This window comes from Mytilus galloprovincialis, chromosome 11 (assembly GCF_965363235.1).
Source record: "Mytilus galloprovincialis chromosome 11, xbMytGall1.hap1.1, whole genome shotgun sequence".
Taxonomy (NCBI): Eukaryota; Metazoa; Mollusca; class Bivalvia; order Mytilida; family Mytilidae; genus Mytilus; species Mytilus galloprovincialis.
The window spans coordinates 76,716,309-76,740,666 of NC_134848.1; the positions used below are offsets into that span (position 1 = coordinate 76,716,309).

General features: G+C 33.6%; 1 long non-coding RNA gene across 1 annotated transcript in view; it reads right to left on the minus strand.

Annotated features, from left to right (window-relative positions):
* The window catches only part of LOC143051401 (uncharacterized), a 37,764-nt gene extending 18,674 nt beyond the window's left edge, over window positions 1-19,090 (minus strand). The window contains exon 1 of the long non-coding RNA XR_012970748.1: window positions 18,515-19,090. This is a non-coding gene — a long non-coding RNA (uncharacterized LOC143051401). The remainder of the gene's footprint in view (window positions 1-18,514) is intronic.
* Window positions 19,091-24,358: the final 5,268 nt, after the last annotated feature.

Genomic DNA, 24,358 nt, shown 5'->3' on the forward strand with positions numbered 1-24,358 from the left:
TACACACCTTGCACGTAGCTGGTGGGTTTACGTATTATACAATATTCTTTACACACCTTGCACGTAGCTGGTGGGTTTACGTATTATACATTGTTCTTTACACACCTTGCACGTATCTGGTGGGTATTATACATTATTCTTTACACACCTTGCACGTAGCTGGTGGGTATTATACATTGTTCTTTACACACCTTGCACGTAGCTGGTGGGTATTATACAATGTTTTTTACACACCTTGCACGTAGCTGGTGGGTTTACGTATTATACATTGTTCTTTACACACCTTGCACGTAGCTGGTGGGTTTACGTATTATACAATGTTCTTTACACACCTTGCACGTAGCTGGTGGGTATTATACATTGTTCTTTACACACCTTGTACGTAGCTGGTGGGTTTACGTATTATACATTGTTCTTTACATACCTTGCACGTAGCTGGTGGGTTTACGTATTATACATTGTTCTTTACACACCTTGCACGTAGCTGGTGGGTTTACGTATTATACAATGTTTTTTACACACCTTGCACGTAGCTGGTGGGTTTACGTATTATACATTGTTCTTTACACACCTTGCACGTAGCTGGTGGGTTTACGTATTATACATTGTTCTTTACACAATTTGCACGTAGCTGGTGGGTTTACGTATTATACATTGTTCTTTACACACCTTGCACGTAGCTGGTGGGTTTACGTATTATACATTGTTCTTTACACACCTTGCACGTAGCTGGTGGGTATTATACATTGTTCTTTACACACCTTGCACGTAGCTGGTGGGTTTACGTATTATACATTGTTCTTTACATACCTTGCACGTAGCTGGTGGGTTTACGTATTATACAATGTTTTTTACACACCTTGCACGTAGCTGGGGGGTTTACGTATTATACATTGTTCTTTACATACTTTGCACGTAGCTGGTGGGTTTACGTATTATACAATGTTTTTTACACACCTTGCACGTAGCTGGTGGGTTTACGTATTATACATTGTTCTTTACACACCTTGCACGTAGCTGGTGGGTTTACGTATTATACATTGTTCTTTACATACCTTGCACGTAGCTGGTGGGTTTACGTATTATACAATGTTTTTTACACACCTTGCACGTAGCTGGTGGGTTTACGTATTATACATTGTTCTTACACACCTTGCACGTAGCTGGTGGGTTTACGTATTATACAATGTTTTTTACACACCTTGCACGTAGCTGGTGGGTTTACGTATTATACATTGTTCTTTACACACCTTGCACGTAGCTGGTGGGTTTACGTATTATACAATATTCTTTACACACCTTGCACGTAGCTGGTGGGTTTACGTATTATACAATGTTCTTTACACACCTTGCACGTAGCTGGTGGGTATTATACATTGTTCTTTACACACCTTGCACGTATCTGGTGGGTATTATACATTATTCTTTACACACCTTGCACGTAGCTGGTGGGTATTATACATTGTTCTTTACACACCTTGCACGTATCTGTTGGGTTTACGTATTATACATTGTTCTTTACATACCTTGCACGTAGCTGGTGGGTTTACGTATTATACATTGTTCTTTACACACCTTGCACGTAGCTGGTGGGTTTACGTATTATACAATGTTTTTTACACACCTTGCACGTAGCTGGTGGGTTTACGTATTATACAATATTCTTTGCACACCTTGCACGTAGCTGGTGGGTTTACGTATTAAACATTGTTCTTTACACACCTTGCACGTAGCTGGTGGGTTTACGTATTATACATTGTTCTTTACACACCTTGCACGTAGCTGGTGGGTTTACGTATTATGCAATGTTTTTTACACACCTTGCACGTAGCTGGTGGGTTTACGTATTATACATTGTTCTTTACACACCTTGCACGTAGCTGGTGGGTTTACGTATTATACAATGTTCTTTACACACCTTGCACGTAGCTGGTGGGTATTATACATTGTTCTTTACACACCTTGCACGTAGCTGGTGGGTATTATACATTATTCTTTACACACTTTGCACGTAGCTGGTTGGTTTTACTCCGAGTCTATTGAAAAGGATTGCCAGTTTTCCAGCCGATGATCTGTAAGTTTTTTTTATAGCAATCTGACTACCTCTACCTATTAAATTTCTCCGACTCGAAATAACCACTTACGCTGAAAACGATAACAACCAAGTAACCAACCATTTTTGTGATGCTTACCATTTGTTTTACTTTATAAATAATCGTCTATTTATAAGAAAGAGGAAACCTGAGTATTAGTTATAAAAATACTCACTAAAGATACGGTTTTTTTCTTTTTTCTTTCATTGTTTAGTTTAGCAATACGGTGACCTGTATTTGTTGACATCTTTTTTCTGTGGTCATAAATGGATAATTGTCCATAAACGAGAATCATGCCACATCATTTGATATGCATCTATTAGATGACCAATGGATAGAGTATCGCCTACTGCTGCTTTAAGGTGCATACACTTTATAATTGTCAATTTAATGAGACAAACAATAGTCACATATGTATCTATATATTCTATTGTTTACAGTGGCTATTATGAATTTGATGTAGTTGTCGTTTTTTTGATGTGGTTCATAAGTGTTTCCTGTTCTCGTTTTCTTTATATGGAATAGACCGTTGGTTTTCCCATTTGAATGGTTTTACACTAGTATATTTTTTAGGCCTTTTATAGCTCGCTGTTTGGTGTGAGCCAATGCTCCGTGTTGAAGTCTTTAAACTATAATTGATTACTTCTATAAATTGTTACTTGGATGGAGAGTTGTCACATTGGCACTCATACCACATCTTCTTATATCTATATATATCTAGATATACTATCGGTGTTTACAAATATCATTAACATTGGCTGTTGCTTAAAGTAGCTGCCAGTCTCAGTCTTGTTACAGACTATCCAAACGTTTAGAATTACCATTGGGACTATCCAAACGTTAAGAATTACCATTGGAACTATCCAAACGTGTAGAATTACCATTAGGGCTATCCAAACGTGTAGAATTACCATTGGGACTATCCAAACGTTAAGAATTACCATTGGAACTATCCAAACGTGTAGAATTACCATTAGGGCTATCCAAACGTGTAGAATTACCATTGGGACTATCCAAACGTGTAGAATTACCATTAGGGCTATCCAAACGTGTAGAATTACCATTGGGACTATCCAAACGTTTAGAATAACCATTGGGACTATCCAAACGTTTAGAATTACCATTAGGGCTATCCAAACGTTTAGAATTACCATTAGGACTATCCAAACGTTTAGAATTACCATTGGGACTATCCAAACGTTTAGAATTACCATTGGGACTGACTGTCAAAACGTTTAGAATTACCATTGGGACTATCCAAACGTTTAGAATTACTATAGGGACTATCCAAACATTTAGAATTACCATTGGGACTATCCGAAATTTAAGAATTACCATTGGGACTATCTGAACATTTTGAATTACCATATCCAAACATTAAGAATTACCATTGGGACTATCCAAACTATTAAAATTACAATTGGGACTATCCAAACGTTTAAAATTACCATTGGGACTATCCGAACGTTAAGAATTACCATTGGGACTATCCGAACATTTAGAATTACCATTGGAACTATCCAAACGTTTAGAATTACCATTGTGACTATCCAAACGTTTAGAATTACCATTTAGACTATCCAAACGTTTAGAATTACCATTGGGACTATCCAAACGTTTAGAATTGCCATTGGGACTATCCGAACATTTAGAATTACCATTGGGACTATCCAAACATTTACCATTGTGACTCTCTATGTCAAGTGTTTTCATGCCATATATAGTTAATATACAATGTATATCACAAGAACCAAAGAGATAATAGGCCGTTTTACTCCTGTAATCTTTATAATTGTCGATTTAATGAGACAAACGATCGTCACATAACTATATATTCTATTGTTTTTATAGTAGCTATTAGACTTAATTCTTTTCATTAATGGTCAACCATCTTATAAGCTTGTCACGATTATAATGTATGCTTATTACTATTCGTTATTTCTCGGTCGATTCCGTACCTTATAATGTAAGCTTATTACTATTCGTTATTTCTCGGCTGATTCCGTACCTTATAATGTATGCTTATTACTATTCGTTATTTCTCGGCCGATTCCGTACCTTATAATGTATGCTTATTACTATTCGTTATTTCTCGGCCGATTCCGTACCTTATAATTAATGATTATTACTATTCGTTATTTCTCGGCCGATTCCGTACCTTCATCTAGAAGGAAAGAAGCGGATACACCCGAGGATTGCCGATTTTACGTATTACAAATGTACCAGGAAGTCATCTTACCATGTGAGTAATTCAGTCACGATGAATGACAGAGACATTTCTTATATAAAGTATCCGAGTCGATATCTGCATGTACCTTGTAAAATAATTAGTCATGCAAAATTGACAGGAAAACTAAGATCCAATTAACATAAACCCACTCAAATTTACTTGCTACCTTATTGACTTCTGGTACCTGCTCTTTGGTCGGGTTGTTGTCTTTTTGACATATTTCCCATTTCTATTCTCAATGTTACATACATGTATGACTGAAGTATTTATCAACAGACCAAAGAATATCGTCTCATCGAGGAGTATTATACCTTATCAACTCTTAGATTAAACTATTATATAGATAAAAGAAGATGTGGTATGAGTGCCAATGAGACAACCCTTCATTCAAGTAACAATGTATAAAAGTAAACCATTATATGTCAAGATACGGCCTTAAACACGGAGCATTGGCTCGCATCGAACAGCAAGTTATATGGGCCCCAAATATTACCAGTGTAAAACCATTCAAACGGAAAAACCAACGGTCTAATATATATAAAAACGAGAAACGAGAAATCAATTAAAAAATATTTCAAAATATAATTATCTGGAAAGTAATCAATCACAGATTTACTGATATGCAACTGTACTATTTAATCAACAGCACAATGACCTGAATTTGGTGTTACAATGACCTGTATTTGGTGTTACTATGACCTGCATTTGGTGGTACAATGACCTGTATTCGGTGTTCCAATGACCTGTATTCGGTGTTACAATGACCTGTATTTGGTGGTACAATGACCTGTATTCGGTGTTACAATGACCTGTATTTGGTGGTACAATGACCTGTATTTGGTGTTATAATGACCTGTATTTGGTGGTACAATGACCTGTATTTGGTGTTACAATGACCTGTATTTGGTGTTACAATAACCTGCATTTGGTGTTATAATGACCTGTATTTGGTGTTACAATAACCTGCATTTGGTGTTATAATGACCTGTATTTGGTGTTACAATAACCTGCATTTGGTGTTATAATGACCTGCAATTGGTGTTACAATAACCTGCATTTGGTGTTACAATGACCTGTATTTGGTGTCACAATAACCTGCATTTGGTGTTACAATGACCTGTATTTGGTGTTACAATAACCTGCATTTGGTGTTACATGTATAATGACCTGTATTTGGTGGTACAATGACCTATATTTGGTGTTACAATGACCTGTATTTGGTGGTACAATAACCTGCATTTGGTGTTATAATGACCTGTATTTGGTGTTACAATAACCTGCATTTGGTGTTATAATGACCTGTATTTGGTGTTACAATAACCTGCATTTGGTGTTATAATGACCTGTATTTGGTGTTACAATAACCTGCATTTGGTGTTACATGTATAATGACCTGTATTTGGTGTTACAATAACCTGCATTTGGTGTTACAATGACCTGTATTTGGTGTTACAATAACCTGCATTTGGTGTTATAATGACCTGCATTTGGTGTTACAATAACCTGCATTCGGTGTTACAATGACCTGTATTTGGTGGTACAATGACCTATATTTGGTGTTACATGTACAATGACCTGTATTTGGTGTTACAATAACCTGCATTTGGTGTTATAATGACCTGTATTTGGTGTTACAATAACCTGCATTTGGTGTTATAATGACCTGTATTTGGTGTTACAATAACCTGCATTTGGTGTTATAATGACCTGTATTTGGTGTTACAATAACCTGCATTCGGTGTTATAATGACCTGTATTTGGTGTTACAATAACCTGCATTCGGTGTTATAATGACCTGTATTTGGTGTTACAATAACCTGCATTTGGTGTTATAATGACCTGTATTTGGTGTTACAATAACCTGCATTTGGTGTTATAATGACCTGTATTTGGTGTTACAATAACCTGCATTTGGTGTTATAATGACCTGTATTTGGTGGTACAATGACCTGCATTCGGTGTTACAATGACCTGTATTTGTTTTCTTTTTTACAATGACCTATATATGGTGTTACAATGACCTATATTTGGTGTTACAATGACCTGCATTTGGTGGTACTATGACCTGTAGTTGGTATTACAATGACCCGTGTTCGGTGTTACAATGACATGTATTTGGTGTTATCGTCCTTTCCTACGCCAATATCACCCTGCTCTGTCGGTCCGTAATTCTCGTATCAAGACTTCAAAACGAGACCAGGCATTATCAGCGATGTCACAATGTGAGAGGAGAAGTTATCATCGACGTCACAATGCGAGAGGAGACGTTATCAAGCTTGCTTTTTCGTCAAGCTTAAAACTGTCTTAGGGAGAAAGAAAAGACCAGTAATTGAACGATAAAAGGATAATAGGGTTTTCTTCGTATAGATATCGTAAAATATCAACCGCTCGACACAATGTGAAATGTTTAGCTCGTTCGCTGAGCTCACTCGCCAAAAAGGTTCACATTGTGGCTCGCGGCTGATATTTTACGATATCAATGTGTAGAAAACCCGATAATCTTATAATGACCTGCATTTGGTGTTTCAATGACCTTTATTTGATGGTACAATGTACTGTATTTTATTGTTTCTATTTTCTGTTTTTTTTATAGTTCCACTGTCCTTGTACAATAACAAATGATTAAACGTGTATCTTCAATTTCTGTTTATCACCCATTGATATGGGAGACATGATTAATCGTTTTACTTTGGTATTGAACTCAGGATATCAAATCATTTTAATATTTAAAATAGCATTTTTTTTTATTGTTTGATCACAATTATTACAAATAAATTAAAAGTAGGACAGACATTAATTTCCGATGCCATGAAGTTATGAACAGATTTTATGGTATCTTCTCGCAACGCGTTTTTTTTCGTTAAAAATTCATTAAAAAACAACCTCAATAATTTGATAACGTCATAGAACTATTGTGACATAGACATAGTGCGGGAGTTTATACATTTTACTATCATCCTGGAAAACACTGGGATAACAAATGATCTGCCATTTTTTTTTTTTTTCTTTTGTGAATTGTTTAATTTTCTATTTGTAGAACGTCTAACTAATTTGCATTTGATAAAATTTATATCTATATTACATACACATTGTATTATTTTTTTTCTCAAAATATCTTAACAAATGCATATTCTATAGAAACCTACGGAAGCGTTTTAGCGCCACACATTTTTTAAAAAATTTTCTTCCTATCTTTGCGTTATAACGAAATAACGCAAACCTTTGCGATATAACGCAGACCTATGATTTCAATTCGCATTTTCAGAATCTGAATGACTATGGGTAATCTCATTGTTCGTACACCAAAATGAAAATAACGTTACGTCATTAGTTGTATTTCAATTGTTTGGAACATTTTTAACCAATCACAACGGTTTGGTGTACGCTTGTGAAAATATTACCCAGAATGCATTAGATTCTGAAACGGCAAATTATTCATTAATTTTTGTATATAAATATCCATCTGTCGTTCATTTTGTTTGTGGTGTACTAGTAGATAAAAAAAAAACCAAGGAAACATAGCAAGGCAATACCATTATAATAAATATGCTTAGGAATAATGGAATACTTGAAGTGCAATTATACATAAATTGAATTGTGCATCAGAAAAGTATATAATTTAACAAGAAAATAGATATAGTATAGTATGTAGGCAGATAAAAAATAATGTCATACAATTGTGAAAGTTCCTAGTCAAATAGACAAAATGATCTTTCTGCTTTAAAATATTTTTTGAATCTCGGAATATGATAAAGATTCTTTGATAGAAAATAATTGAATTTTCATTTTAATATAGAGAAGTATTGTTAAGATGTTGGGGCAGCAATTTGAATGGAGAGAACATAACATGTTCATTCGATACATTTATTGCTAAAGGGTAGCTTGTTTGAATCCAACCAATTTTACACAGTTCTCAAACGAGAGCTTACTTTGGAAGTGTATATATATTTATAGCTATAGTTGATTTTTTGCTTCGGTATAACCTCAATTTACTCCATTTTCTCTGTAATATACTAGTAGTAACATTGATATCGTTTTTGGGGACCTTTATAGTTTGCTGTTCGGTGTGAGCCAATGTCTCGTGCTGAAGACCGTACTTTGGTCTATAATGGTTTACTTTTACGAATAGTGATTTAGATGGATAGTTTTCTTATTGACACTCATACCACATCTTCTTATATTATTCTGCTCATTATTAGTCAATGATATGTTCTAATTATTCAAGCATTTTACTTTGCAATGACTACAAAGGTGATAAATTTTAAAATATACAGCCTCCTCCATCAATTATTGCATGCTGTTTCCTTTGAACCTTAAATAAGAAAAAAGATATATGGAACAAGAAATGCTTACACTTCCGAAGCACTTGAAATTACATCAGATTTTCGTGGGTTGTTGCTTCTACGTTGTATGCGTAGGTTGTTTTGTCCTTGATCGTAATTTTTGTTATTACGCCATTGTCAGTGTATTTGGAACATCCGCCTGTATTGTTTTCAACAAATAATTATACGTAGGAATAATACAACAAATTACACAGCAATTGAACCTTTATAAGCTTGTGTAAGACTACCCGTTAATATACTAGTAAACTGTCGGTGTTTATAAACTGAAATGTTACTATGAATGTATTACCTGGTCAAAATATGACATCAGCCTCCCCATCAACTATAATTATCATGAATAAATATGGTCAATAACTGACCATTTAATTAATCTTACTTGATTGCCAAAGTCAATGACCAGCAATGAACTACATTGTATATGAAAATTGCGTACAATGTGAAGAAGAAATATCATACATTTACATAATTGATGTGGGGACTTTCTTTACTGTTCAAATGAGCTGAAAAGTAGTTATACGGTTATCAGATTACGAAAATGATGTTCATTCATAAAAAATCTATTTTTGTAGTTTCTGACACTTTATTTTTTTTAACTAAAACACTCCTTGTTAACTTGAGTAAGCAGTTATGTTAAAGTATAAAGTATAATACACATTATAACATCGAATGTCATTCTCCGTATTACCATTCAGAGGTGGCTCTGACTTTCCTAGAACTTGTCATACATTTGAAGGTGTAAAGTGGAGTAATTACTAGACTTATTACAATTTTGAAAAGAATAGAATAATCCGACAGGGCTTGACCAGGAAGTACTCTAATATGTCATAGATTTTACTGATTGGTGCTCAGTTCTAGCGTGAAATATAACATGCGTAGTCTGGACGATATCCTATATTTGTCACACGACAATGGTCTGCACTGGCTAACAACATGACTCAGACCGGTGTTCTAACTCACATGCAAGTTGTAAGTCAATATTAGTCATAAGACTGCGCTGTAACGGCTACATGACTCAGACGTTTACGTGCTAACTCACATGTAAGATTTAGGTCATTTCTAGTGATAAAACGTCGATGTACAGGCCAACACATGACTCCGAAGTTTTCGTGCTAATTCAAAATGCAAGGTATTATAAGTCGTTTTTAGTCATAATCAAAATGATCAAGACTCTGCGCTGTACTGACCAACACATGACTTCGTTGCTTACGTGCTAACACTGTTTTTATTCTGTGACTGTCATACTATTCTTGCTCAAAACCAATCAGTTTTATTCATTATGTTAAATCCCATGTACTTTCCGGAGATTTTTACCCAGATTACGATACAAAATGATGTGAGCATGGATCATTAAAAGGGAAAGAAATAACTATTTTGATTTTATACGCGTCACACTTTGTTAAAACTTATATATATGTAAGAAAATACATTCATTTTAAAATCTAGTCTAAAACTCAATTATAATTTTCTAATATAATGTTAGCCTGAAGGGATAAAAATTTAAAAGGTTTGATAAATGTGTATTTTCTCCAATTTCCACATTTTGCAAGTTTAACTTGAAACATCCTATGGTAATCCCATCTGTCGCCAATAAGAAGATATATGTGGATTATACGTGAAATAAAGAGCAAAGCAAACAACATAATGTGATCGGGCCTTTTAAAGCTGACTATGCGGTACGGGCTTTTCTCATTGTTGAAGACCATACAGTGACCTATAATTTTTAATTTCTGTGTTATTTTGGTCTCCTTTGGACAGTTGTCACATTGGCTATCTTACCACATCTTCTTTGTTATATATACTAGTAGTTAATTTCTATGTCATTTGGTCTCTTGTGGAAAGTTGTCTCATTGTCAATCATACCACATCCTCTTTTTAATACATTAGACACAACATCTAGTTTAGTTTTCCAGTAGAGTAGGTGCAGTGTTTGGTGTTATATGTTGTACTGTTCAATATTGTTGGTGATTCCTTTTTATATACTAGAAGATGCCCGCGAAATCGAGGCAAGTGCTGTCAGAAACTAAAAGATTTAAAATTTCACTGGCAGTACGTAGACTGAGCATTCACAAAAGCGTATAAGACACGGATCGATAACGGTTTCCGAATTGGGTTTATTTCTAAAAGAAAAATGACATTTTATTTGTGAAAAAGACGATTGTTTCTAAGTCAAATTTAACAAAACACTATGTACATGTATACGTCATATCACAAATATTTTCGATTTTGTTGTATGGCTTCAGAGGAGATGCGGCTCAAATTAATCGGTCTTTTTTTTTTAGTAGCATGGATATTATCTAGTAGTAACTCTATACACCTAAGTTCTGTTGAACTTCTTGTGTATTTATCATGGTTCTATATATATGGACTTCACTATACATTGTTACAAGTGAACAATAACCTCTCGTGCCCATGTAATATCATATTACTAAATATATAGCAAAGTTTATTCTTGTATGTTCTTGATCTTACTTGAGAGTACATCTTATAAATTGCCAGTTAGACAGAGATATCATAAAACTGAAATAGATTGGGGATAATTTGTAGATTTATGACTAAAGTGATGGCATGGGATCACGCCAAATATTTTAATAACATCATATTATTGGCGAATATTATTATATTGTTGCATGTAGAAATAATCCAAAATACTTTTGTATTCATCATCAAGTGTAGGTGATGCGAGGTTACTTTAATTGGACAGGAACCCAACACGCAACAAAACGCAAAAAAGAATAATAAATTAAAAGATAAAAATAAAAAGGTAGAAAAATATAAGCTCTAACAGTAATACTTTTATCGCTTGAGAGCAGCAATGTGTTTGCCTCGACCACAGGCACTTGACTCAGAATAATTATTTTCTGTATACCTTATATAACATGACTTTTGAACTTCTAAGGTATATTTAGGGGAAATCCGAGACAAGTGCCAGTGGCTTGTCTTAACAATAGCAGCCATATTTATATTTTACAATATTCATGAAAAGCAGTTCACGTGTTCGATTATTATGACTTATTCTCTCTTCAGTCTTCTCCGACGTCAAGAACATGGCTCCATATTTTTAGAACGGAAGTACTATAATTGTTGCAATAAACTTTAATAAGTTTTGAAATTGCAGTTAATAGTTATTTAACTCATTCTCAATGTATTAAAATAAAAAAAGATTATTTAATGATCAAATTGTATTGTTATGGCAAATTACGACAATGTACATGACTTACGATATCAATGCGCAAGTTTATGCGCAGATGGCGCGAAAATTTAAACCCCCGAACTACCTTAATTAAGATTGTACTGTATGATGACACAAACACACAAACAAAAAATGACGATTTCTACGGATACAACCAAGTACATGTAAAACCAAAAGATATTCCGATTAAGTTAAGTATTTAAATTTCCGTCTACAAAAGACTTTCCAGAGACGTTGGAATAAAAAATAGTTAAAAAGCCAAATAAAGTACGAAGTTGAGAGCATTGAATGTCATTAAAATATACATCATTTCACTAATTAAGATCTCAAAAAATATTTAAAGTCTCATGTAACATGGACATGTACCTGTTCCAAAAAAGAACTTATTCCATTGCTGTCTAATGCTTTTACATAAAATTTATTTTTATCATTTGAATAATTAGCTGTTAACCGTCAATCTTTGACGTTCTTTGAAATACAAATACATTGTAGTTCAGAGTTCAATTTTGAGCGGAACATATTGTATGGAAAATTGTCTATTGTTAAAGATCTAATATTCTTATCTTTGTGTCTCTCTGCTGTCTCATTTGTTTTTTCCCCGGGGCCTCTTTTTCAAAGAAAGGAGCCGAATTTTAAACTGATCACAAAATTTGCCAAATTAAATACCAAATACTGTCTACACACAATACGAAATGAACATGTAATAGTTGCCACTGAACGTTGCACAAACAGCAAACAATCAATCTATTAATGATTAATTCTGACGGAGACGGTAGGAAAAGGGAACAGTAACCTATCGTTTATTATTGTTTTGTGTAGTCAAATGTATACTTTTAAAGCGCACTGTCTGCTTATAAGGAAGTCTGAGCTAGAGAAATTAAAATGACTGTTAAATTTAGATGACTGGGGTTAGTACCGCTACTCCATCAATGACACATTAACCTACTGCCAACCCTTCACGTGACTGTTTGAATCATTCAAATCTTGAAATTCTTCTCTATTGTCAACTGCAACGTTTCAGGGAAGTTGGGGTAAATATTCACTAGGAAGTGACACAAAAATAAAGAGAAACCCGAATGACCTCCGTAAGTTTAAGGCAAAATAATTAAAGTGAAAAGCGGGTGACCTCTGCATTGCAAGGGTCACAAGGAAACCTGTTAAATGTTACATGTAAGTATTTTTTTAAATGTTATCTTTCTTATTTATTATCGTTTAATGCAGTGACACATTTTGTTAAAGAATTGACGATTCCTCGTATCTGATAAACTAACTATAAACAGTAACTAATGTTTAACGAAGTCGTCTTTGGTTACATAATCTTGACGGTTGCTAGTTGCAAGTTGTGAAAATTACATCACATTTCGAACATTTGATTTCACCAATTATGAGAATTGATAGTGCAGAAATAAGACATACATGTTCAATGTTCGTAATTTTACATGCATTCCACAAGCACGTAAACTATTACGGTACTACATGTACACGTATAAATCTTTAAACAAACATATTCAAGTCTATGCGCTATAATAGTCTTGAATGGTGTGTTTAAGATTTAAACATAATATATACCGGCAGTACAATTAATATTCATCCTAACGCGTTTTCAACGGAAAATGTTAACTGTTGTAAAGTCGTAGTAATACGCTCTTTCTGAATTCTCATTTCTTCTCATTTTGGTCTTCAAATCGTGCTGAATACATGGTTTTCGTTATTAATAAGGGTTGTTAGTTCACAGTCTGGTATCTGTATCATTTCGGAATTTATTTTGTGTTTTTATTTGTGCTTTAAGCCCTGGTCACAACGAACCCATGACACATCTACGCAGCGCCACGACAATAAATTTTGTCAAATCGTAGGTCATCTGCGATCGTCGTACGACAGTCTCACGATATTTTCAGCATCGTGGCGCTGTCGTGTGTCGTGGGACGAAAATTGAACATGCACCTTTTTTGCTCTACGATTTTGTATCGTGTCACTGTCTTGTGGCTGTCGTGAGAGTGTCTTACCACAATCTTGCGACTGTCGTGCGATGAACACATTATCGTGGGTACCAACATCAACCATTTTAAGAAGAAAAAAAAAACAACCGTACGTCTGTCGTACGACAATCTCACGACTGTCGCAATACATTCGTGATACAGTCGCACGATTGTCTCAGGAATATCAAATTTCTTACGGCACTCGCACAACATTGATTGTGTGTCGTACGACAGTGGTACGTTCGTCGTGCAACATATTTTTGTTTTATTTAGAAGTATACAATTCGGCGGGAATGAATGTTTGAAAAAACATACCGTCTGCCGTTTAAAGAGGATGGCTATTATTCCAGAACGATTACGTTTGGCTCTGCTGAAAAAGCGCCTTGCCGGACTCCAACAAGAGCAAAATATCACCCATTTATTTTTATTTTCGGGGGCATCCTGGTTTAAATTCGATGAACAATTATAATATAAACTAATACGAAAAACGTCGTTTACTTGGACCGAACTTATAATGACACTGAACTATATTGAAAGCAAATGGCAAATGGCTTGCAATAAAATTGGGCCTTCTATATATACTACAGTAGTCCTGGAGTCAAACGTGCGAGTGACGTACGACTATTGTGCGACAGTTGTAAGACAGCCATACGACAGTGGCACGACAGTGACACGCGCATCCAATAAAAAAAAAAGTCCCAAACAACTCATGAGTGTCGTACGACTGTCGCACGACTGACTTGCGACAAACCCACGACAGTACAATTGCAATTTTTTTTCTGTCGTGTACCCATCGTGGAACCATCGTGGGCATGTCGTAGCTGATGTGACCACTCGAAATATTTTGTTTTGACATTTTGCACGACAGTGCTACGACAATTATTTTATAGATCTTCCACGACAAAAAATCGTACGATCTGTTGTGACCGGGGCTTAACAAGAAAGTCCCACAAGGATATAGAAATCGTTCGTACAAATATCTCACGTTCGAGTCAAATGTGTCTTGACTAATCTGTATTATTTGTATGAATTCGGGAGCAACCATCCTAAAAAAGGGGGGTGTTATTTTTTTCTTGTCTGAGTAAAAATTTTTGAAACTCTTTATAGGTTTTCAATGTATTCAATCAAATTATATTTTCCCCATATTTAACACTGTAAGGTAAGGCAAAATCTGGATTCATTTTTTTCATCTGCTTGACCAGAATGTTTTCCCAAATCAAATTGGGGACCAGAATATATTTTAAATCAAAACACTCCCCCTCCCCCCTTTTTAAGCCAACAATAAGCCATTCAAATATTTAGTTCCGAAATTTTATTAATCAACGATTAATGATGCTTTATAGATAATCATATACTACTAATACATGTATTTATATTAGTTTATATAGTCACTTAATTTAGGGGCACTAGCTGTCAAATTAATATTCATGTTCACCGATTTGACTCAAATCTTTGACAAATTCTAATATTTGAAAAAAGTAAAATCACAAAAATACTGATCTCAGAGGATTCATAGCTATGTAAAAGTTAACAGTTATCCAAATTATCAAAAGTCTAAAACAAACAATTTACGTGGCATAGGCTCGGGAATATGTAGCTTCGTTTCGTGTGTATTTAAGTCTAGACGCCATTTAATTATCTGCCGAGTTTCTTCCGAGTTGGCCTTCGAAGACCTCTGATGTTCATATAAGCGATATAACCATAAAAATAGGGGACAGGGAATCGTGCAATGGATTTTTCTATTCTGTTTAACTCCATATTATAGATTTAACAAGAATGTGTCCCAAGTACACGGATGCCCCACTCGCACTATCATTTTCTGTGTTCAGTGGACCGTAAAATTGGGGTAAAAACTCTAATTTGGCATTAAAATTAGAAATATCATATAGGAAATATGTGTACTAAGTTTCCAGTTGATTGGACTTCAACTCCATCAAAAACTACACTGACCGAAAACTTTAACCTGAAGTGGGACGAACGGACAGACGAACGGATGGGTGGGGGGGGGGGGGGGGGGCATAACAGTATATTTCAATCACCGGTTTTGTGGATAGAATCAGTCATACCAAATGTTACACTTTCAATATTGACATTCGTTTCTTTTAAATAACCCATCACGCACGATTCATGCGTTATCCATCTCTAGCTAAGGAATTAAATTGAAGTTCACATGAATACGGATTCAATGAGATCGAATTATTCACTTGCAAGTGAATAAATCTACATTAATGTTTCTTAGCTTACTTTAACAAAATTGAACTATACTGGCCGTAAAATGTGAATAATCATTTCACTATTTCACTTTCTTTATAATTTTTTTTAAATAAATATCGTAGCTAGAGCCCTTTTAAAAAAAAACTCAGGAAAAAAAGAGGGTAATTTTTTTATACTGCATATTTATGGGACAAATAGACTGAAATGGAGTGAAGATAAAATACAAACAGAAACCGTTAGTATGCCAACTGAAATGAAGACGAAAAAAAGTACAAGCTTAAGGAAAACAAGGAATATACAAAATACACATGTAAGTTCGATGATGTAATACATTATGCAACAATCACATGTACATTGTATAACGCATTATCGAAAGACGAGGCGGCAGAAGATGTAAAGATTAAATATACGAAAAGGGGAGAGAAACTAATAACGCAATGGTAAAACATCGAAAGACGACGAACAGAGAAGAAGTCCACAAATCACTCAAAATAAGAAAACATAAAAAAATTGACCCCTGTCTGTAATAACTCAGTTTTTTATAACTTTCCATTTTGGTCAAATTTTTTTAATCCTATGCATTTGCTTTGTAAATAATTGTTTTTTATTTGATAAATTCACAGTTTTTGTTATTTCTTACATGTTATGATAAATTGGACATCAAACTTGTGTATCTTTTCTTTTGTTGAATAGCAATATGATACACAAGACTATCTATGAATTATTGTAACATGATTTCTTTTTTAGTTTAGTTTAGTTTAAACATATTTATTTATAGTGGATTGGGAAACAAGTTTTGCAACTTATATTAATCCCTTTCCACTTTGCGGGTGCGAGTGCTGCCTTGTAGCGGCATTAGCCTACTCTTTTTCGAAATCTGCAAGGGTGTCTTTAACGTGCAAGAGATATGGCTCTCTCTTAACACGGGTCAGCCATTTATCGTCCCCTTCCGACGGACTATCATCGTTTCCTCAAGACCATACTCGCAGATGGTGTCAAGGGAGAGCCGAAAATTGAGTTCCTGAAATTTTCATCCCAAACGGGAATCGAACCAGGAACCTTTGTGTTAGTAGTCCGATGCACTAACCACTACACCACGGCTCTCTTTATTTCTTTTTTAAAACCCACTGAGGAGAAAAGAACAGATTTATGGTTTTTGGTACAGTAAGAAGGTTTACAACTTATTTATAATAAATCCAATCGCAAATTTAAAACATATTCCAGTACCATACCCCTTTTGTAGTCTTACTAACGGTAACCATAAGGCTATAATAGGATAAAGTAATATTGCAGGCAGTAAAAACTTTGCTTTGCTTAAAAAGGCAGGCTGTTTTGGCTCTTCGGGATGTATAAATACACAGCCACGTTCAGTTGGAATGGTGAGCGTTAAATTCAATTCTTCGTGTAGAGCAAATAAAACGCCCTTTTTTACGTTAACGTACCTTGCAAAAACTCTTTCAACATTTTTTGTTTTTGTTGTTGTGTTTCTTTTTATTCTAAATTTGGCAAATTTAACGACTGAAGGAAGCGGAAATTACTGTAGAAGCTGTAAATCATAATTGAAGGTAATAATTATCCAGGTAAACAACATCTTTATACAGACTTTTCCCCCTACAATTTTCAAAAGCTCAAATATCCTAGAGTTAGTTTTTTCTATTTGATTAGCAATTTACGTTGAAATGAGATGACTCTTTCCTTAACGAGACACACATATTCAACAAGAGACATGAAGACATTATTGAAGGTGATACTTAACCAAGTTTCAGATTTTCAAGAAGACATCCCCCTACAATCATTTGATAGCTCAAATAACAGAACGTTTCACATATCCAGTGTATGTCTTTCTATATGATAAGAAATTTACATCGAAATGAAATAACTCTTTTCTTGACCAGACGTTAATCTTTAACAAGAGATCTGAAGTCATACATGTTAGACATATATAATGGGTATATTACATTAATATAATAATCTCTCTCCCTAATCTCGTTTGACATTTCCGATGATGACTTCCTTAGCATCATTCAACACCAACTATTAGTTTGTAGAAATAACAGCATTAGATTTAGAGAACAGTACACCTTTGCTACAGGAATTACTCGTCGTGGGTAAAGCACTGGTTATACAATTGCATTTAAATAATCATCAATATATAGCAATTATCATGTCCCGTTTTGTAATATAACTTTTATCGTTTCTTTGTGTTTCTAGAGAAAAATAAAAGAAGCTATTCCGAAGCCCGACCTTTCTCATGTAAATTTCTTAATCTTTCTTTATCTTGCCCATTTCCGAGTTTTATCATCTTTGGCTTCTGCTGGTTGTCGAACGCATAGTTGGTGCAGTAAAATTGGTATCGTGAATTTTGTTGCTATTCAATGGGAAGGAGGTGTCGGAAATTCAAGTTATATCAAAAGACAAACGCATATAATCTAAAATAATTCTTCAAATAAATAAAACTAGCTTACCTGTTACAAAAGACTGTTGTCTAATAAAATAACCACTGCTATAGTTCGTCAATAAAACTAAAACTAGAAACAATGTCTTGGATATGTATAAGGCTCTCTTGCTTCCCATCATATTTTATGAATTAGTTTATTTCTGCTTTCTCACAATCGCTCTCCCGTCTGCCAATCTTTTGTTAAATAAGTTTTGTCGTTTCAGCAATTTTCTTTTATTTCATTGATATTGAACGCCGTTACTTTGTAGAGGGTCGGCAGTTTATTTCACCGGACTAATGTAAGAGATAAACAGGTGCCCGTTATGAGTATATTTAATAAAACTGTATGTTCCAGTCGCCTTTGAAGTTTACTTCTATTCTAATGCTTAATAAAACTGACTGTCTCCTGTTGATGTTCTTGTGTTTGTCCTTCTGAAGATTACGTTTCAGTAGTTAATATCATATCGCCTACAAGTTTGACGGAGGTGCACGTTTTCAAAACTTAGTCCCGATGTAGATATAAAAGTTAATACTTATGCTAGTGATTCGCTTTATAGAAGAAAATCCATGCACACATGACCTGAAATGTACTCCGCGGTGATTTGTCTCAACGTTTACGGAATAGTAATGAACATTTTATAGCATTGCACCGGTTTATATCAATACAATTAAAAAATTAATGTCGCGAACTTCGCCCTCTCCGGAAGTTATAAATTCCTTAATTTATCCGTATAATTCTTGCAGTTTAACACTATGTCTAAATAAGATCAAATCTGATTGGTTGTTTACTGTGGAGGGTTATCGGTATTTATGGTCTATACTGTTTGTTCATGTAAATATTTCTATATGATTTATGATAGTCGATATTATTACAGTATAATATACTCACCCACTCAAAATCAGTCAAATTTATTTCGCAGTTTATCAACAAATTTATAAACTTAAAAAGTAATGTTATATCATTGAAATCGTTGACCTTTCGATAATTTTATGCATATTTATTTGCTTTTAACAAAAGCACTCATGACTTAAATGCGTAAGACATAAATTGAATTCTAAAGATAAAATTCATATTAATATCAATAACATTTTCTTTCAGCTTATAATTAAGCTTTCCCCCTGTTCGAAATTGAATTAAATTATAGTCAAAGTTATTTTAATTTTAAATCATAATATGCGTTTTTTGAATGCCTCTCTGCTGGAATGTAGTTAATATTACCCAATGAATAAATTGAAATAGTTTGTACAATTTAATGTATAATTATGCATAACTTGAATGAACCATTGATTTAATTTTAAGCAAGACTAAAGAATGAATTGAACATATCAACTATCTCACCCTTATAATTAATCTTTTCTATTGCATGTATTGATAAATCAGTAAAGTGCACACAAGCAACTATTTTTATATAAAGAAAGGAAGCACGATACAAGCTAAACATATAAGAGGGTCAGTATAAGGGGTCCTTAATTTCTGCATTCTTTATATGTTTGCCAATTATTGTCTTGACTAAAATTAATTTGGCTCGATTAATTTTCATGAAATTTTGACAAAAGTACTTTTACCCTTTGACAAAAATAGATAATTTAAAAAAAACTTGAACCGCACACGTTAACGGGAGTCTTCATTGGATAGTTTACTTAGCAGTTTGACAAACAATAATTTTGATCAGTGAGAAGCTTAATATTTTCTAACCAATAGAACGTGATTCAAACGTTCGGCGGAGTTATTAGTGTTATGTAATACCTTTAGTATCCCATTATGCTCTTTTCTTCATTGTGTCTCACCTATTGTTTCTCTATTCTTTATATCATTTTTGTCATATATTCTTAACATTTTGTTCGATATTTTTATATTCTATGAACTCGATGTAGACCCTCATATAACATGATAATATCATTTAGTCCACAAGAAGTCTTTACAATATGGTATTATGTTTTTGTTATCTCCTAAATCCAAACGTATTAGAAACCCTTCAACTATATGTAATTTTATTTTATTTTTCGTCTTTTTGGAAATCATTTTTCTATCAATTTCTAGCATACAGTAAATAAATTGATAACCGTAGAAAAATGATTGCTATATAAACAGTAAACGATAGACAAAATAAGCTATTATCTTGGAGAATTAAGATAAGTGTATTTATTGGAATACATAGAAATAAATAGTGGTTTTCATTTAGCTGAAATAAAAGTGTTTTATTCAATATAATTTGAAAAGAATATATTTTTGGCAAGCCTACATATTTGTGCATATAACGTATTGTTAACAATGTTTGGTTAGGACATTCAGCAATTACTGAATTAAAGACAATAAAAGAGAGACAAAAGATACCAAAGGGACAGTCAAACTCATAGATTGAAAAAAAAGATTACGCCATGGCTAAAAATAAAAAAGACAAACAGACAAATAATAGTACTGAAGACATAACATAGAAAACTAAAGACTTATACGCAACATGAACCCTACCACACACTTGGGGTGAATTCAGGTGCTCCATAACGTTCACATTGTAAATAATCAAACATAAGGCTACCGGCCTGGTAGAATCATCGGGAAAAGACTGGCAACCAGCAGATATTACGATCATGTTTACGATCATTTTGTAATAAATAAAGGCAACACTGAAGTATATTGTTACTATCATGATTGTCGTCGTTACTTCCTGAGGGCACGGCAAAAAAATTTTGGAAAACAGATAAAACAAATATTTTTTTCTCTCATTTATGGGTACTCATGTATTTATCCGAATTTAAAACAACAAAAAACCCCAGAAAACTAACAGATATAAAATAATTCAAAACAAAAAGTAAAATCACAACCTTTGGATACGGGATTTTCTCTCTGTGTTGTAGACCCATTGGTTGCTTTCGGTTGTTTTCTGCTCTTTGGTCAAGTTGTCTCTTTGACACATTTCCCATGTCCATTCTAAATGTTATCATCACCGTAAAAACAATGTGATTTACGTTTTTTGGATAAAAACTTTACAGGTACGTCTGCACTTAAAAAATCGTATTTATTTGAAAGAAAGTATTACCAGTTTTTTTAAATTGATGGTTTGGAAATCCTTGTTATTATGGTCGCCAAGTTAGACATATAATTTTTCATAGACTTCTAAAACGTTACCACAGACATGGGTTTATCGAACTAGGTAACTAGTTAATACTGTAACATCACCCTTAGAGTTTACTAGTATCAAATCTTACTTCTTAAGTCAGCATACAGATAGAAAACACACAATACCGAACTAACAGTACTCGCAGATACTGAAATCTATCCAGCAGACATCATCAACCGTTTGAGAAAATCATGACTTTGTGCTATGTCAGCGTATAAGTATAAAATATCGACCATATTCAGGACCATATATTATCATCATCTTGAAATGATACATTTCTACTTAAAAATTTTGTACATAAAAACAAAAACCAATGCAAAAAGTAAAATTACAACAATACTAAAATTCGAAGGAAAATTCCAAAAAGAAAGTCCCTAATCAAAAGGCAAACCCAATAGCTCAAACTCAACAAGCGTATGAATAACAACTGTCATATTCCTGACTTGGTACAGGCATTTTCTTCTATAGAAAAAGTTGGATAAACCCTCATTTTATGGCTAGCTAAACATCTTACTTGTATGATAGTCACATCAAATTCCATTATATTGAAAAGAATGCGTGAACAAAACAAAATCACACAATAGGTAAACATGTCAAAACAGGAGTACAGCAGTACACATTGTGTTAATAGAGAATATCATATGGCTTTTTCAATATCGCATCCGTATCAACCCAAGACACCAATATAATCCCAAGAGCTCTGCTCGAGGGATTATATTGGTTGAGGGCTGATACGGTGTGTGATATTGAAAAAGCCATATCATATACACTTTATTATATATATATATATACCTCAAGTAGATGTTTTTTTATGTGACATGACGTCATACAGATAAGGAGGTTTGAAATGACGTCATACAGATTATAGGTTTGACATGACGTCATACAGACTAGGGATTTGAAAACCTTTGCAACAGTGACCGCAATCGATGACGTGACGTCATACAAATTAAAGGCGTGATAAAGCTTTTGTAACCGTGCTGATATCGATATCATCACGGGTGGCTGATACAGCAAGCTTGCCAATGGTTGTATTACAATTACAATTTATCTGTATTTACTACAAAGTATATAATAAAAATATTTATCACTATGAAAACAAACACATATGTAACAAAAAAGCACAAAAAAACATATATCAAGTTTAAAAACCTCATTCACTGTTCTGTTCTTTTATTGTCTATTATATATATGCAAGTGCCAATAAGTTCCAATATAAATCTTCATCAAATTATTTTGGTACAGTTCTAAACTGGTATTCCTTAAGCATAAGATTATATAAAGGAAAAAAACTTATACATATTTCACATTTAAGTGTTCGTGTGGTATTTTTAGCCTATTTTTTTTTATTTTAAATAAATGTGCTTTATAAACCCGCATTCAGATGCGTGATTTTCTAGCTGAGTTGTAGACTCATTGGTGACTTTCGGGTGTTGTTTGCCCTTTGGCCGAGTTGTCTCTTTGACACATTCCCCATTTCCAAATTTCCGAAATTTTATCATCACCGTAAAAATAGTGTAATTTCCCGTTTTTTGTATAAGAATTTTACAGGTTCGTCTGCACTTTGTATTTATATGCAAGAAAGAATTACCAGTTTTACGTAATTTATGGTTAGGTAATCTTTGACGTTATGGTCCCTAAGTTACAAATGTTTTCCATTGACTTCTAAAACGTTATCACAGATATAGGTTTACCGAGCTTGATAACTTGTTAATGTTAATATTGTAACAACATTCTTTGAGTTTACTCGTATCGAATCCTACTTAAAAAGAAAATAAAATGAAATTGAAATGATTAAATTTAAGACATCGGTAGAATACCGCTGTTAAATAGTCATAAATTGATTTCATAGAAACATATTCGGGGAACAAACGAAAACTGAGGAATCACTGAAGTTCACTATTTTTTAACAGCTGAATAAAAATTGTGAATCTCGATTCGTACGTTTAACGACAAACGCCTGTTTTTAATCTTGATGTATATGAATAAAAACTTATATGACAACAAACCAAAGCCATTACAATAGACCTTCTTCTAGTTCATAATAGTTAAACTTTAAAAAGAAAATCATTTGAAAAATCCCCATGACAATTGTAACTCTCTTTTAATTTTATAACCGTTTACTGCAGTTCGTGTTCATGGAAGTTCTAATACTGAAGGTTGGATATAAAAATCCTTGTTTTGAACCCTGTATTTGCGTTTTATATATATTTGAATTGTTTTTTATTAGTACATTGTGCTACATCTGACTGAATAATTCATTGCAATCAAGTATTATTATATATTATTGTAACAAAGTTTACAATAGACGTCATGTAGCAATTTTGAAACGAAATACATTTTTAAGTCGAGTATGTTTTTAACTGCCTACGCCCATACACGAAAGCTTAGTATAACCAGACCAGAAAATTTGAAATCAACGCAACATTAAACATAGATTTCTTTTTAAGCACAACACATGTTTTTTCTTGACCATTCTAAGCAAATTTAGGCAATTTTCGACGAAATATAGCTTGAAAAATAGCACGGTGACCCATCCTTTTTATTATATTTTTGAAAAGGGCAAAGTATAAGAAAATTCTATCTTAGGTAAAATTATACCTATGATCTACCTTTTACATTTGTGTAAAGTTTTGGATTTTCAAATATATGTTGGCATCAAGTAAAGGAACATGTATTGTAGAAATGGGCATCATGTAAAGTTAATAGATAAATTCACAATTGATACACCATTATTATCATTTCAAAAGACA